Here is a 17,698-nt window from a genome sequence, read left to right on the forward strand (position 1 = left end):
TGACGTTGAATCCATTCCCATGGCAGGAGAGATTCGCTGCGTTGGCCATCTTCAGAACCCTCGGCTCCGGCTCTCCTCAATCCTCCCCTTTCGAGCCCAACAATTACAAGTATATAGTTGATTCACATTCATATTTTAAATACTTAACATATATACAAGTAATATTATGCATAAAACACATAATGAAAATATATGTTTGAACTCTAAAATGCATCTTAAAAAAATGGATAATCTCCAAATTCACTGAGATAATATAATTACAATCTAATTTAAGAGGATAAGGGGATAACAAAGCCTTCATTTATAAAAACCCTTTATGACACTTCTTTATACAATGATTTCACTAAAAAGATATGCATACCGCAGCGCCTTCAAAATCTACCACTCCAACAAAAACGCACACCCTTGAAAAGTAAAGTCACCCAAAGTGTGATCCCATCCACGCCTGCTCAACCACACCCACTAGGATGTAATCAATAAAGAAATCTATCAAAAAACACTTACAAACTTTCCTCGCCGAAAAGAATATTCTACCTTTTAAGTTGGAAGACAACTTGAAAATTTGCGTAATTTTTTTTGCCCTCTTTTTTCTTTGGGGGATTCGCTCTGCGTTGCAAGTACCTCCACCGTTATACCGTTTTTCAACCTGCATGTCTAAACGGTGCGTGCGTCAGAGTGAAGCTGCTGATGCTGCTGCCAGGTGCCCTCCAGTCATTTTTTCTCTGGATTATATGGTGCTCTTAGGTTTAAGGTTTGAGGGTTTTGTTCTTTCTCACCGGCGGGCTGCCATTTTTGCGTATTGAGCGCATTGAGCTGGCGATGCATGCATTCAAGGTAACAGAAACTTGGTGTTTTTCTTTTATTGTCTCTTTTGGTTTGAATTATTTTCTTCTGTTATGTGGGGACTTGGGGTTTTGGTTTCTCAAGTATTCAAATTTACTATGAGCAATGTGTTTTTGGCACCCTCGCCCTATATTTAACTTGAATTGTGTGCTGCAGTTCTCAGGGTCAATTGCCCTGGGAAAACTTCAGGTTATTTCCATTTAGGTCGAGTGTTACGTTTAGGTTAACTAAAGTTTGATTAAATTTGGGCCATTTCACATTCACAGTGCATTATTTAAAACATATAAAATTAAATCGACCGTAGTTTCTTACAGGGCGCCGGGAGAATCTTTAGAATACTACTGAAATATGCAGAATTCAGTCAAACTCACATGACCTTAAGCTTAATAGAAGGCATTAAAAAGATGTTGTCCAAGATGAATAGTTCTGTTTTACACCTCGCCTGAATTTTCTCAGGCGTTTCGAATGTTCCTTACTTTGGCATGTACAAACTAGCTGTACATTGATGAAGGCGAAATTTGGCCGCAAGAAAATTGATAACTAGACGTAGGATTTCCTGCATAGGCTGTTTAATTAAGATACTTTTAGAGATTTTCCTTATTTGACACACACACAGTATTATTAAGCTATTCTACTAAGGATCTGGTCATCTTAATTCAGTGATTTATTTTTGAAAAAATAAAAAAACAAAATTATCGAATCTTAATTGCTGGCCAATTTAATGGCAAAGTTGAAGGTGACTTTGATTGTGGGGCCTTTTTTAAAATCTAATTCTTAATTTTTTTTCCTCCACGTATGTATGGCGTATTTAAAAGCAGAGCCAGTGACCCAGTGACCGACTTGGTTCATCTATCAAACCAGTTTTTGAACTGGAACCGGAAAAACTGGACTGGTCAGATCTCAGTGAACCAATTTTAAAAAAAATACATGAAATAATTAATTTTTAATTTTTAATAAAAAAGACTATTTTTAAGAATTAAAATCATGATTCCAAACCAATAGAGACAAAATATGCAAATTTTGCTCATCTATATACCATGTAAAGGTGAATATATCAAAGTGGCACTGAGTGCAATACATATCAACAACAAAATACATAATCAATGATGCGCTAAATGACCTCTAGAGTCCAAAAACAATGCTACAAGCTATGGGGCCACCGGCCTACTACAAGTCTACATATCACTGATCAACATGATCAAACTCATCACCAGACATGGGATCATCAACATGAGCTACATAAACATCATCTAGCTCAAAGTTTGAGGACTCCTCTGCAACCTCAATAGTAGTGGTAGTAACAACATCAAAACTAGACATCGAAACTACAAATCACTGATCAACATGATCACTCATCCAACTCATCATTGATTCAACACTACTAGAAATGGGATCATCAACAAAAGTTACATAGACATCATCTAACTCAAAGTCTGCAGACTTGGATTGCTCAACCTTATAATATGGTAGAAATTGAAAAAGTTTAACATGCATAACCAATGATTTTGGTTTGAGTGAAGTTTTCATTCCTTATAATATGGTAGAAAAAGCTTAGTGTGCCTAACCAATTATTTTCCCGAGTGGAGGGTACATTTTTGTTAAGGCCATGGTAGAGGAGTTCAACAATCAATGCCACCAACATCAACGAAGTTCAACAATCAATGATACCAACATCAAGGTACTTAAAAGGACTTCATTCTCTTGATCAAATGCCAATCTCATACCCTCACGCATGACAAAATCAAATGGAAACATTGCAATCCCCCAAATCCTGAAATCTTGAAATCCATTAAGTCTGCTGGATTTTGAGTGAAATCTAAAATTCTAGTTTCTCCATATGAAATCCAATGAGGTTGAAACGACTCTCAAACATCCCGAGTCATTTTATGGTAATGTTAAAATTTTAAGTAAAAGGATGAAAATGAAAGATAAAGGAAATGTCACTTTTACCTTAAGAATTTAATATTATTGTTGATTGCTACCATTACTAGTGTTGAGTTAGGTGTTTTGTTTAGGTTTAGGGTTTAGGAGGGGGAGGGTCAGTTTAACGGCCAAGGGTGGCTGTTTTGGAAAGAAAACCACCTCGGGTTTCCTCCAAAACCACTTGAAAAACTGTCATCGATAGTCCCAGATTCCCCCACAAATGTGAGCTCTAACTGCATTGGTAATGACCTGATTGGTTTATGATGGAACTGGCTGGTTTATGGCCAAAATGGCTGGTTTGGTACCAAACTGGCCGGTTTATGACCCGAACTGGGTTCATTGGTTGGGTTGACCGTCGAGCCTAATGAACCGGCTGGTTTTACTGGTTAGTGGTTTGACCCGACTGGTTTGACCCAACCGGTTTTGAATACTATGATATGTACATGTATGTATATATAATGACATGTCTTGAACATATATGATAGTTTAACAGGTTTTAGGAACTTATAGTAAAATCTGCTTAATTCTCTTTGCTAAACTTAGAGGCCAATTTTTCATTTTGTGTTGAGATTTCTTTTTCTTAAATTTCATTGTTGACGAAATTAACACAAGCTCGAAGGATGTGACTTTAGCTTCGGATAAACACATTATTTTGACCAAGTTCTGCAGACAGTTGTGTGCCATTGAAGTACATATTTACATATTGTAAGCAAAATTATTTTAAATTGTTAGCAGTTACCTTGCTGAAAGTATCTTGTTTTACTATATTCAGACACATCAGTGAGGGCAAAATGGCTCGAAAGCCCTCCTCTGCATGTCTAGATAAATTCCAATAAGCAAAAGGTGTGGTGTTTTTGCATCTTGCATATAAACAAGTTAAGATTCTGTCAAGTCCTAATTTGATTATAAGTTGTTAAAGCCTTCTATTTTACAGTATTCTTTAATTGAATTTTTGCGTATCCCAGAGAAACTTTACAAAAGATATCATCCTTTAATCTACATAAACATAAGTTGTTCTACATAGTTATCTCTGTAAAACACTCTTCATTAAGCTGCGCAGCAGAAGAAGCTCTAAGATTTCTTAACTTGGCCAGGAGTTAATGTAACTTGTAAGAACTGCAGAAATGATCATTATTCTGCAAAATTTATAGCTATTGGAGACCATAACAGGTTGTATGATGAAAAGCTACGCCAAGCCCTATTTTAAACAAACTTCTAAAAGAACCCGACTACATTCTTTGCTTCTAGTCATTCTTAAAATCACCCGTCAAAGTGTTTGAAAGAAACTGCTAGCCAAGGAAAATGATTTGTCTCCTTTCCTTCAATACATTGTTGAGTGAATTGAGCCCCAGAAAACTGTGATTTCGTTAAGATTACAATATACTTCAGTCCAAATATTTGGAGGATTCAATGTCTTCCTTGATATTGCATGATCATTTGCAAAGTTGAATGGTAGGAAGGTGGATCTTTAAAATGAGCATCAATGTAATTAATTTGCACGATAGTGTATTCCAATACAATTTGTGCATCTTGTAGACCTGTCTGGAGCTGGGATTATAAATATGAAAGTTTCTTGTTCAGTAGCTTGGATTGGCCTAAAAATATTGGTCATCTTAACATGTTATAGAGTTTTATGAACCCAACGTTTCGGACTACCAAGTGAGTCCATCATCAGGCGATGCGACAATAGATATTCTAGAGATATTCTAGAGATAACTTAAACTACAATATCTCTAGAATGTCTATTGTCGCATCCCCTGATGATGGACTCACTTGGTAGTCCGAAACGTTGGGTTCATAAAACTCTATAAGAGGTCATTCCTCCTCTTTTTAAAACTATCCTCGCCTGTATGGATTCATTATTTAACAACATCTTAACATGTTTAAATTTTTTTTACTTGACAAAAAAGACTTGCAAAAGATGTTACTTAAATGATTCAAAAGTAAGGTTGATATTTTGCTTCTCAGAAGAAGGATGACATGTATATTCCTACCTTTTAAATTTATTTCTTTCTATTACAGAAGTTTAACAGCATAAAATATTCTGCATTTTACGGATATAGTCCATGACCTTATGAGTTATATATCTATGAGGAATTAAAAAATCCAGATGTTCTGCATACAGTGATAAATCAGCAAGTGAGGAGCAGATCAGAAGACAGCTGCCCTGCTCGTAAGGATTTTTGGATGATGACTGGACGACATTTATCCTTCATAGTAACTTCTCAATAATTGTTTTATGGGTTGTCGAGAATGTTGTCTGTGTGCTTATTGTATGTAACTGCAGTACCTGCAATATGTTATAAAATCATATGATAACAGATGCAGAGGGGTGTGTTTTCACCTCTCATCTTGAATGGATTGCTATGACATTCCCTTAGATGTTATGTAACACTTCAATTGGATTGTATTTTCCATTATAAAGGGTAGTAAAAGCGTGATAGTTTTTCTTTGTTGAAGCATGGAACATGGTCATACTTATTAGGGAATGGAATAGAATGCCAGGTTTTTAAGAAATAACTCGTATCTATGTTTGGCAAAAGATGATCTAGCGTGTTAGTTTTCTAATACCCAACAGCTAATTTGAACAGTATTCTGAGATGCAAGAACTAGAAACTGAACTGCGAAATTCACTGATCAAATATACTGAGTATTCTAACGAAATTGCAGCGGAAAATAAATTTATGAAAACACAAGCACACAATTAACAAAACACAGAAATACCTAGGAAACCCCAATTGGGGAAAACCTGCTAATTTGTGTGTTTTATTGATTTGCTCAGAAAAATCTCAGTATTTAACTACAAAGCACTTGAAAAATTCTCTTTCAACTCTCTGTTCCTCAACACAATATCCTGCACACCTGAGACCAATTCGGCCTCTCTCTTGCGCAGGCTGTACCAAATGTACAGGCTGAACTGCCTCCTTGCGCAAGCTATGTCGGCCTCCTCAAGTGATGCGCTCTGGCTCTCCCTGACCTCATCCACTGATCTGGAACTATTTTTTTGAGCTCCAAACACGCAAATTCTTGTTAGTGCATGATCATATGTCTCACCAAGTTTGTTCCCTTCTGTATATATAATCAAATTGCTCTTCAACTCAAGCGAACTGGCTCCATAAACCCTAGTCAAACTGCCTCACTAAACTCAAGTCTAACTGACATCTTGAAGTCAAGTGAACTAGCCTCTTGAACTTGAGTCAAACTGCCTCACTGCATTGGAGTCGAACTGAGATAAAATCTCCATGCATACTGAGTTCGATTTACTATTTTTGACTATAGTAAAATTAGAGAATTTTCCCAAGTCAACACTAAGAGAAAGTAAGACTACGCCTTAGCTTCACAAGCAGGTTTTTCTGCCAAATTTAGTGCACTTCTAAATTTAGCAGAATTCTTCCTTTGCTAACTTCAGTTAACACTCCCTCTTAGAGAGGAGGGTGTTCTATAATACACCCAGTTTGTCTCTAAAGTAGACGAATCTCCCTCTTGCTAATGCCTTGGTCAAGATATCTATTGTCTGATCCTTTGTAGGTACGTATTGGAGTCTGAATTTATCCCTCTTAACACAATCTCTGATATGGTGGTACCTAATCTCGATATGCTTGGAGTAGTCATGAAACACTGGATTTTCAGAGAGCTTGATGCAACTCTGATTATCACAGTTTATGACCATGGGCTCCAACCTCTGACTGAACAATCCGACAAGTAGCTTCTCAACCAAATAGCTTCGTAAGTTGCCAAGCTGGTAGCCATATACTCAGCCTCCATGGAGCTTAGTGCCATTGATATATCCTACATGCTAAACCAGGAAACAATTGCTGACCCAACATTGAAAGCACAACCTGAAGTGCTCTTCCTGTTTGTTGCAATGTTATTAGAACTGGTGGAACCGGCCAATCCGACCATTTTTGGCCCAAAAGCTATTCGAACCGGGCCTCCGAACCAGAATAGGCCGGTTCGGTACCGAACTGGCTGGTTCTGTAACGGAACTTGCTGGTTCAAGATCATTTTTGTGCAGTTTGTACCTTCCCAGGTCAATGTAAAAGATTTGCCTTTTTTTTGTTTTTTAATTTTTTCTTTTGGTTGTCTCACTTCTAATTCTCCCCTAGGGCCAGCCTAATATTCAAGCCTATGGTCCTATTATTGCTATGCATTTCATGGTAATGTTAAATTCTTAAAGTAAAAGTGACATTCTCCTTAATCTTTCATATCCATCCTTTTATTTAGAATTTTTAACATTACCATGAAATGAATCAGGGTGTTTGAGATTGGTTCCAACCTCGTTGGATTTCATACGGAGAAAGTAGAATTTTAGATTTCACTCAAAATCCAGTAGACTTAACAATTTTTCAAGTTATTAGGATTGCGGGGATTGCAACGTTTCCATTGGATTTTGTCATGTACGAGGGTAAGGAACTAGTATTAATAAAGAGCCCCAATCCCTCTATGTACTTTGATGTTGGTGGCAATGGTTGTCGAACTCCTCTATCACGACTCTATTAAAAATGTACCCATCACTCAAACAAAATCTTGACTTGACATGCTACACTTTTTCTATCTTATTGTAATGCTTAGAGGGTTATATTGACAACAAAGATCCCAACAGAGGCTATGATTGTAGACTTGGATGCTACGCATTCTTCAAATGAGGATGAGGAGGATGATCAGGATGATGATTTTGATGATGATATTGACAATTAGTACTAGTAGGCTATAGCTGTAGTATTGTAGGTTGTAGTATCATACTTTTATGTTATTTTGGACTATAAAGGCCTTTTAGAGCCTGCTTTTTGATGTTTTTTGGTTCAACTATGTTTTGCACTAAGTGTTATTTTGGTTATATGCACTATTACTTGCTATATAATGGAGAACTTTTGCATATTTGTGTATAAATGGTTTGGATTCATATGGATGCACATGAATATATATGTTTTTCTTTAAAATATGAATATTTTATGTGTTTTTTGGTAAACCGATTTTTTTTCCAGTTTATTACTAGTTCCGACCGGTTTCGGGTCCACAAGGTTTTTCGGTTCGATCATCAGTTTGGTTCTTATAACATTGGTTTGTTGAACCTGCTTCCAAATTTGCATCTCTGAATTCTTGAAGACTCACTCCATCAACCTGCCTGTAGTATGTATGACAACCCATAATCTACTGTGCCACTGAGATACCTCAACACGTGCTTGGAAGCAACCCAATGCACTCTGGTCGGCTCAACCATGAACTAACTCAACTGGTTAATTGCAAAGCAATGTTTGGTCATGTGTTTACAAGATACACCAATGACCCTATGATTTGCCTGTGTACACCTTTATTAGCAGCTTACCTTTGGTAGATACACCTTTGGTAGCATATAACTTCCTCTAGTTTGTGACTAGAGGCGTGGTCATGGTCTTGGAATTCTACATGTGGAACCTCTTGAGAATCTCTTGTGTGTATTTGCCCTGTCCCATGAATATCTATCCATCACCCTGGGATACCTCCAGCCCAAGGAAATAATGCATCAACCCGATATCCTTCATCTCAAACTCTTTTGCAAGATCTCTCTTGTAGTCGCGGATGAGCTCCTTTCCCCCTATCAATATCAAATCATCAACGTACAACACAAGAATGAGAGGTTGGCCCCCAAACACACTATACTACAGGTTAGGGTCAACTTCATTCTTTGTGAATCCCAATCCGAGATGGTAGCTGTCTATTCGGGCATACCGTGCCCTCGGTGCTTGCTTGAGCCCATAAAGAACTCTCCTCAGCCTGCAAACATGTGTGTATCTACTGAAAGTCTCAAATTCCACAGGCTGCTTAACATAAATATCTTCCTGAAGAACTTCGTTAAGGAAGGTAGTCTTCACGTCCATTTGGTGGATCCTCCACCCCATCTGCGCTGCAATCGCCAGAATAGTCCTAATGGATGAATATCAAGCCATTCGTGCGACCATCTCATCATAGTCAATCCCTTTGACCTGAGAGAGCCCTTTGGCCACGAATCTAGCTTTACACTTTTGCACACTCCCATTAGCTGCATGCTTGATCTTGTACACCCAACGTGATCCCACCACTGATTTGCCAACCGATCTTGGCACTATCTCTTAGACATCGTTCTGCATGATAGAAGCGTACTCTTCCATCATAGCATCACGCCAAACCTACTGAGAAGCTTCCTCATTGTAATAAGAAGGCTTCGACTCTATCACCTCAGTCATAAGTGCCATGTACCCCATATATCTCTGTGGTTGTTTACTCTGTCTAAATGTGGTACTGGGAGCTCCAACTCTCTCCTGAGCCTCCCTTATCGATTGGTCTTGACTCTTCCCACTTGGCTCAACCTCTCCCTGCAATGGGAATTACTGGTTGAGTGGGCTCCACTTGATTTTCTCTCTCCTGCTATTCCTGCGCTTTCTCCTCAACTACGTGTTGGTTGGCCTACCTAACAATTGGTTGTGATGAAGTCTGAGAAATTGGCTGAGCCTCCTGCTTGGGATCTTGTTGCTCCTCCTCCTATGTTGCACCTTGCTCACACTCTAAGGACTTCTTGAGAACCCTTCCTTCCTCGAACTTTACACCACGTCTGATCATTGTCTTCTTGAGTGCTGTAATATACACCCTGTACACCTTAGATGTCTCGCTGTAGCCCACTAGAATGCCCTTCTCTGCTGTGGGCTCCAACTTATTTCGGCTATATGAGGATACATGGCAGTAAACAAGACTACCAAAAATCCAGAAGTGAGACATGTCAGGGTTCTTGCTTGTGAAAGCTTCCTTTGGTGTGACTCTGCCTAACACCCTGTTTGGACTCCTGTTCAACAAAAAGACTGCAATGTTGGATGCCTTTGCCCAAAGAAACATAGGTAGCCCCTGGTCATGCAACATAACCCTGGCCGCTCCAACAATGCTCTGGTTCTTACGCTCAACCACCCCATTCTGCTGAGGGTTATGAGGTGTGGTGAGCTCTCTCCTGATGCCCTCCTTGGCACACAAGTCCTTGAAAGCATTGGAGATGTACTCCCCACCATTGTCTGACCTCAGCGCCTTGATCCTCCTACTAGTCTGGTTCTCCACCAAGGCTTTGAACTCCACAAACTTCGAGAAGACTTGATCTTTCTTCTTCATGAAGAAGATCCATGTCTTTCTTGAGTGGTCATCAATAAAGGTGACATAATATCTGTATCCCATCAGGGATGGAGAGGAAAATGGTTCGCATACATCCGAATGTACCAGCTCCAAGATGCTCTTGGCCCTACTGTCTCTGCTGGAAAAGGATGTCTTGGCATACTTGCCAAGTGTGCAACCCTTGCACACGTAATGTTGATCTACATTGTACAACCTTGTGGCAATCTCCTTCATAATCTTCAACGCTCCATGGTGTAAATGACCCATATGCCTATGCTAAATCTCCCGAAGGTCACATCTATGTGCACTGATCTCTCTGCTGCTCAAGGTCGCTTCTGTCTCAAACTGTAGCCTGTAGAGGTTCCTCACCCTGACCCCAACCTGCTTAACTGTTCTTCAGTTGAGAGGCTTGATGATAACCTCATACCCCTTGCTCTCCAAGGATGAGACCAAAACAAGGTTTTTTTTCAACCCTGCGACATAGGTGACATCTTTAAGGTAGAGAGGTTTTCCAGACTCCCTCTCAGACTTGACTGTGCCCACGCCTTGCGCTAGGTACCTACCATAATCTCCCATCTCTATATGAAACTGCATATCCTTCTCTGTCAACTCGCTGAAGTAACTCTTGTTCCGGTCATATGAAAGGATGCTTCCATATTGATATACCATACACTGCTGGCCACTGAGCTTGCCATGCAAGCTATGAGCGAAAACTCCTCCTCAAACTGAGAAGTGAACTCTTCCACCTCTGCTGATGCTGCCATGTGATCCTTCTTGGATCCCTTCTTCCTATTTGGACACTTGGTGGAATAGTGCCCAAACTAATGACAAGAGAAGCACTTCACTTTGCTGAGATTTTTCTTCTTCTTGCCTCTTGAACTGGACTTGCCCCTCCTGCATTTTTCTTGCCCTTGGCCTTGCCCCCTTTGCCAGCTAGGGCAAAGTTTTCTTCTTCCTCAGTCTTCGCATGAGACCCAAATTTAGCTTGCTTCCGGATCTCCTCTTGCACGCAATCACTCCATAGCTGCTCCCAATCTGGCAACTTTTCTCTGCCACTCACTACATCAATGAAGTTTTCCCATGACTTGGGAAAGCCCAATAGTGCAAAACTGACAAGGTCTCTATCCGAGACTGTCTCTCCAACCTTGACTAACTTGTCCTTCACTTGGGTGAATCTGGTTAGGTAAGAAATCACAGACTCAGACTTAGTCATCTTGATATTTCTGAGCTTATCTCGGAGTACCAGCTTCCTGACCTCACTCGTACTCTGGTATGGCTCTAAGATAGCTGTCCACATGGCCTGAGCTGTCTTCCATCCGGAAAGGTGAGGTATGATGTGATCCTTGACTCCTTCAAGGATTATTCTTCTGGCCTTTGCGTCCTTGTTATGCTGGGTCAACTGCTGAGGATTTGCTGGAGCAGCTGATGGACTCTCCACAAATTCCCAAGCTACCCTCTCCTCCAATACTATACCAATCCTCTCTTTCCAAGAACAAAAATTTGAGGGCCCATCAAGGTGGTCCTCAAATCTCAGACTCAGGTATGCCACGCTCTAGCTCGAACTGCTCAAAACCACCCTTGCGCAATCCTGCTAGAGAAAACACCTGCGCACTTGATTTCATGGGAAAAGACTGCGCTCTGGTGGAAACTGCGCACCTTGCACTGTAACTGTCACTCGCTTTTGAGGAAATATATACTGTTTTTTGGTCTTCAGTTAGTCTGTAGCTCTGATACTATGTTAGTTTTCTATTACCTAGCAGCTGATTTGAATAGTATTATGAGATGCAAGAACTAGAAACTGAACTGCAAAATTCAGTGATCTAATATACTGTGTATTCTAACGAAATTGTAGTGGAAAATAAATTTATGACGACACAAGCATACAATTAGCAAAACACCAGAAATAACTAGGAAACCCCACCTAGGGAAAACCTGCTAATTTGTGTGTTTTATTGATCTGCTCAGAAAAATCTCAGTAATTAATTACAGAGCACTAGAAAAATTCTCTTTCAACTCTCTGTTCCTCAACACAATATCCTACACACCCTAGACCAATTCAGCCTCTCTCTTGCGCAGGTTGTACCAATTGCACAGGGTGAACTGCCTCCTTGCGCAAGCGATCTTGGCCTACTCAAGTGATGCGCTCTAGCTCTTCCTGACCTCACGTGCTGATCTGGAACTATTTTCTTGAGCTCAAAACACACAAATTCTTGCTAGCGCATAATCATATGTCTCACCAAGTTTGCACCCTTCTCTGTATAGAATTGAACTGCCCTTCAACTCAAGCGAACTAATTCCTTAAATGAAGTCGAGCTGCCTCACTAAACTCAAGTCTAACTGACATCTTGAACTCAAGTGAACTGGCCTCTTGAACTCGAGTCAAACTGCCTCATTGAACTGAGATAAAATCTCCATGCATACTGAGTTCGATTTATTATTTTTGACTATAGAAAATTATAGATAGAATTTTCTAAGTCAACACTAAGAGAAAGTAAAACTGTCACTGCGCCATGGCTTCACATGTGTTCTTCTGCCAAATTTAGCGCCCTTCTAAATTTAGCAGAACCCTTCCTTCTCTAACTTCAATTAACAGAGTGCTCTGTCCAAACATCAACGAATATAATTGTTTGACCCGGTTATGCTTTTTCATGGTTGATATTTTTAGGATGTCTGTTGAGAAGTGTTAATTATAATTTTTAACTTCATGCTAACAAAATCTAGTTTTATGTCAACTTCAAATTTCTCATATTCTTCGTCTATATGTAGTAGTTCTAAAAATGTTAACATATGAGACTAGGTTTTATACTGCTCTAAAAGCTTTCAAAGCGTAACCAATTTTTTTGACTCCGTAGTTTTAAGATTCTAGCTGTGGTTGTAGTAGTCATCTTGGCTTAACTATTTGGAGTTGCATAAAACAGTTTTTTGAAATGCAGGCATAACTAGTAGGAAAAACTCATCCAAATTTTTGATGATCGTCTATAAACATCCTTTCCAATACTACTAGCAAAATGGTTTCCAATGTAAGTGGATCAATTTGTAAAATGAGTACTCTTCCTTTTTCAGTGTACTCATGGGAGCAGTGTGCATTGAATTTGGCGGATATTTGTTAAAACTTTATTACTGTAAAGCTTGTGAAGTACATTTTTTTATAGTTGATCTTTATTACAGTGGTTATTAAAATCATTTTAATGATCCAGGCAAAGAGATTCCACTGCTATTGAGGTTACTTTTGTAAATCATGGAAGTCCCGGAATGTCCCGTGTGTTGGGATAGTTTTGATAGGGATACTCGTATGCCTCGATTGTTACGCTGTGGTCATACAGTTTGTCAGCTATGCTTGAAATGCCTTCCTACTGAAGTGAGACTTGGTCAGAGATGTCTGCGCTGCCCAGAATGTCGAATGCCATGCGTATGGAGAAAAGTTCATGAGTTGCCTAAGAACTATATTTTGCTCCGTGTAATGGATTCATCCTCAGATACTGGTAGAAGCCATTTCATTCTAAGAATGGCTTTAAGTTCTTGTCCGACGTGCAATTTCTATTCCCTCTTGCAATTTTTTTTTGGGTAGAAATGTTAAGTTCTCAAAGGCTGGTCAAGAGAAAACTTTGTGATCTAGCCACGCTGACATGCATATCAAGTTTAGCGTTGCTTTTCGTTCCTATTTCTTTGGCCTATGTACTCCTAGCCTGGTGTACAGCAGCAATTGGGTTTCTTATTTTGTTGTGGTTGGCTCTAGTAGGTATTGGGTTTTGTGCTCTCATTTTCTTTGTCTGGGGATCATATAATATTGTATCTATTGTTTATAAATCCCACAGATTCCTTCTTAAAAAGGGAGTGGATCTGTATGAATATTCCCTCTCTTTCTTTGGTGGACTTTCATAGATTACTATCAAGAGAAAATAAACAAGGGGTTGTGCCAAAATATTTTCCGAGTGTTTTTTATTTTTTTACTTTTATTTTATATTTCTGTTTTACATTATAAAATTTCCAAGTAAATTTAGCTGAGGATCTCTATTCACTTTTCATAAGCTAGACAAACTTTCTGAACTATTTTCACTTAAATGATTTTAATTGATTCCATTTCATGGGCATTTATGCACAGTATATACTTAGAAGTTAGCATCTATGCACAATATACACTTATCCCATTTTTTTCACTGCCATTTTATATGTAAACGGTTTAATATTATTTGCATTCTACTTTTCGGGGGTCACTGTTTCATTTCATCCATATTATTTTATGAAAGTAATACTATTAGTATAAAGATTTCTCCCGTAAAGAACAGCTTCCGCTGAGCAGTTCGGATCTCTATTTTGACCACTTGATTCTGATAAAGGTTCTGTTAAAAAACAATATGTAAATGTATCTTGTCAACTTATTCTATCTCTTTCACCCCGCCATTTTATTTGTGAATGGTTTAATTTATTTGCATTCTACTTTTGGGGTCACTGCTTCATTTCATCCATATTATTATTATTATTATTATTTAAATAAAGAACAGATTCAGAATCTTTATTTTGATCAGTTGATTCTGATAAAGGTTTTGTAGGAAAACTAGATGTAATTGTATCTTGTCAACATGTATGTGATCAGTTAATTGTTAGCTCAATCATAATCATATTCTCAGAAGGAATGTGATCAGGTAATTGTTAGCTCAGTCAATCATATTCTCAGAGGGAATCTTTGAAAATAATTTGAGATAACTGTAACGCAAAGAACAGATTTTGTTAAGTAATTCTGATCTCTATTTTAATTAGTTGATTCTGATAAAAATTTCTTGTTGAAAAACCAGATCTAGTCGTATATTGCTACAGAGCATTTGATTGGTTATTTGTTTGGTTAGAGTCCTGATTACATTTCGAGAAATATCTGTTGGTATCACAGTGTAGATACTAACATTTAAGTGTCTAATTAAGTCGCTATTCCTTTGGTTCCATGGAGTGGTAAGCACTTTTTAAAGTAATGTTCTTGCAATTTCAACGTAAAATGGAGGCATTGGATCAGGAATATAAAAACCTTTTGAATGTGACTGAATTTTACTACGAGGGCTTCTATTGAAGATTTGGCTGGTCTTTAATAGCTCAACGTGCCTTTCTAAGAGTTGATTCATCTGGTTGGATTTACAGTTACACGTCAAACATGCTATAATTGTATTTAATATAGCTTGTAATATGAGATGAGTTGGTTTGTTAGGTTTTTAATTCTTCCTTATGGTTGATTTAGCTAATATTTTACAAGAGTTATAAAGAGAGCTAATATTTTACAAAAAGAGTTATAAAGAGAGCACTCTGCAGCCTATTCTCGATGAAAACAGAGCATTAGCGTTTTCAAAACAGACATAACAAGGCTGTTTTGAGGTTCCAAGAAATGTAAATAACATAAGCCTATAGTACTATTTTTCCAAGTACGAACATAAATGTTTATACTAGACAGACTGGATATCTTAAAAAAAAACAAAAACCTATAAAATAAAGAGAAAAAAGAAGTAAAAACCAATGAAACTACAAAATAAAAAACCTATGAAAAAATCCTCAAGGGTTAGCTCAGTTGGTCGAGTTCCCGTTGCTAAGTACCTCCCCAGTTGGGAGGTCACGGGGTCAAATCTCCTTGACGCCTTGCTTGTTTGGCCGATAGGTAGATCCCTTCGGGTTGATCTGCCTGCATTTCCCCATGGATGTAGCGGCCATCGAGTGTCTGTGAACCACCCTTAAAAAAAGCCTATGAAAGAATGAAACAACAAAATAAAAAACCTATGAAACAACAAAAGCTTGGGAAGACCAAGGCTAATCATCATAGTCTGAGTCAACATTGCTGAAGATTGGGGTTAGTTGTCAGAATTAGTCTTGTCAGCTATTTCAAACTGAATTGCATCCATATGCCCAACGCCTCTTCCTTCATGTTTCGAGGTTGTTCTCCCTCTCTCCCATCTTCACTTGTCTTTGACCCTTGAATATCGTGGATGAGATTGTCATACTTTTGATCAATATGGTACAATATTCCTTCCAATTGATTCAATTTGTTGAGGACATAATTTTGTTGTGCACCTCCTATCTCCATTGTCATGGCCATGAAAGTATTCATATGTTAGTAGATGTCCAAGAATATAATTTCCTAATTTTTGAAAATCCAATGTATGGAATCCATTCCTAAAATTCCTCAACAACGTGTGTGTTGGAGATCACACCTCTTTGTTCTTCGACTCCACCCTCAATTGTCTCCACTACTCTGATCTAGTTCAAAAATTTGTGATAATAGGTTACTGGTGCATTCTTTTCCATTGGCTCTACTCTGTGTTTGTTAGGTCTTCCTCCATGCTTGTTGTCACAAACTTCCCCCTAATTTGTATGCCTTTTACTTGTCATCTTTGTCTTCTTTGTATGTCCAGATGATGTTTGAAGGAAAGGGCACAAAATCCATTGAATGCCAGCCCAAGTCACAATTATGAGAGGCCCCCTTCGCATTCTTAGAAGCTCGATTTAGTAGAGCAAATTTGCACTTTGTTGCATCTATCAAAAGAGCAATGTGAATTTGGATATTAATCTCTACCTTGCACCCATGGTATAATCCTTGTAAGTACTAAGGTTGAAACCATATATTTGTGTAACTACTAGTTTATTCCTCATCATTGTATGCATTATTTATTTGCTAAAACCATGATGCTACAGGTATTAGAATGTGCCCATTATAGGAGATTAAGCTTGGACTCGACCTTGGAGAACATGCCATTATGGCTTTCGTCTTCCCTCACCATCTCCCTTATCCCACACTAGGTAGGTGTTGCCACTGTTGTCAAACACTCGTCAGTGTCATGAATATTGGTCCTTATCACCCATGGAGGAGGAAATTGTGAATGCTCTACTCACAAACTAAGCATGCAAAAGTATTTGCTGTAAATAGTAAAAAGTAGATTAATAATACAATATTGTTAAAATTGGCAACTAGGGCCAAACTCCATGTGGGTCATCTTATTTATGGCAGCTGATATTTTCTTGGATTCCTCTCTTCGAGAGGTGTAGGATTGATCTAAAGATCCTCTGATTCTAACATGTATTTATGGAGATATGAACTTATTTATATTATTTGACAATTTGTCAAGGTCGACCAACAACCAAATACCCCCTAGCTCAACCTCAACGTTGCATTTAAATAGAGGAGGCTTCAAGTCATTTGTCACACACATCTCTTATGATCTCTCTCCACTCGTTTGGGTTTGGTGGAAAGAGAGGTCTTGAAGGAGACATAGACACAGTCACAAAGGAGCCCTGGCTGCAGTCATGAAGGGAGACCTAGCCGCAGTCTTGAAGGAGCTCTAGCCACAGTTGAAAAGGAAGCCCTAGTCATAGTAAAAGGCAGCCCTAACCGTAGTCAAAAGGAGGCTTAGCCACAGCAAGAGAGAGGCCTAAGACACAGTCAAAAGAGAGCTCCAATATGCAACAAAAGGAGCCCTTAAACTACAGTCAAGTGATGCCCTAATCTGTTGTACAAAGAGGCTCTTATTCGTAGTCAAAAGGAGCTCTCATACGCAGCTAAAGGAGACACTAAGACGCAGTTAAAGGAGACCCTAAGCCGCATGAAAAGGAACCCTAGCCGCAACAAGAGCATGAGCCTTAAGACAAGAAAAAGGATCTTTGTTTTAGGGTTGCAAGTTAGCGCTACTTCAACAAGAAAGGGAAGGACGTTAGGGTCATTCTCATGACTGTCTTGAAGGACAAATGAACCAACATTAAGGCCGCATTAAGGAGACTAATTTTGGGCTGTTTGTAAGAGCATTTGTGGCAAGATTCACCTCTGTTTTGGGCAGTAGATTGCATGAAGGATTGC

General features: G+C 38.7%; 1 pseudogene across 1 annotated transcript; it reads left to right on the plus strand.

Moving 5' to 3' along the window:
* The first annotated feature begins 399 nt into the window (after nt 1-399).
* On the plus strand, nt 400-13,798 carry LOC149249663 (uncharacterized; annotated as a pseudogene). Its single transcript, XR_016266787.1, has 3 exons — nt 400-834; nt 4,892-4,939; nt 13,074-13,798. The product of XR_016266787.1 is annotated as an uncharacterized LOC149249663 (transcript).
* Nucleotides 13,799-17,698: the final 3,900 nt, after the last annotated feature.

This window comes from Pinus tabuliformis, chromosome 7 (genome assembly GCF_031772625.1).
Source record: "Pinus tabuliformis cultivar Carrire ecotype Pingquan chromosome 7, CPIR1, whole genome shotgun sequence".
NCBI classification, from domain to species: Eukaryota; Viridiplantae; Streptophyta; class Pinopsida; order Pinales; family Pinaceae; genus Pinus; species Pinus tabuliformis.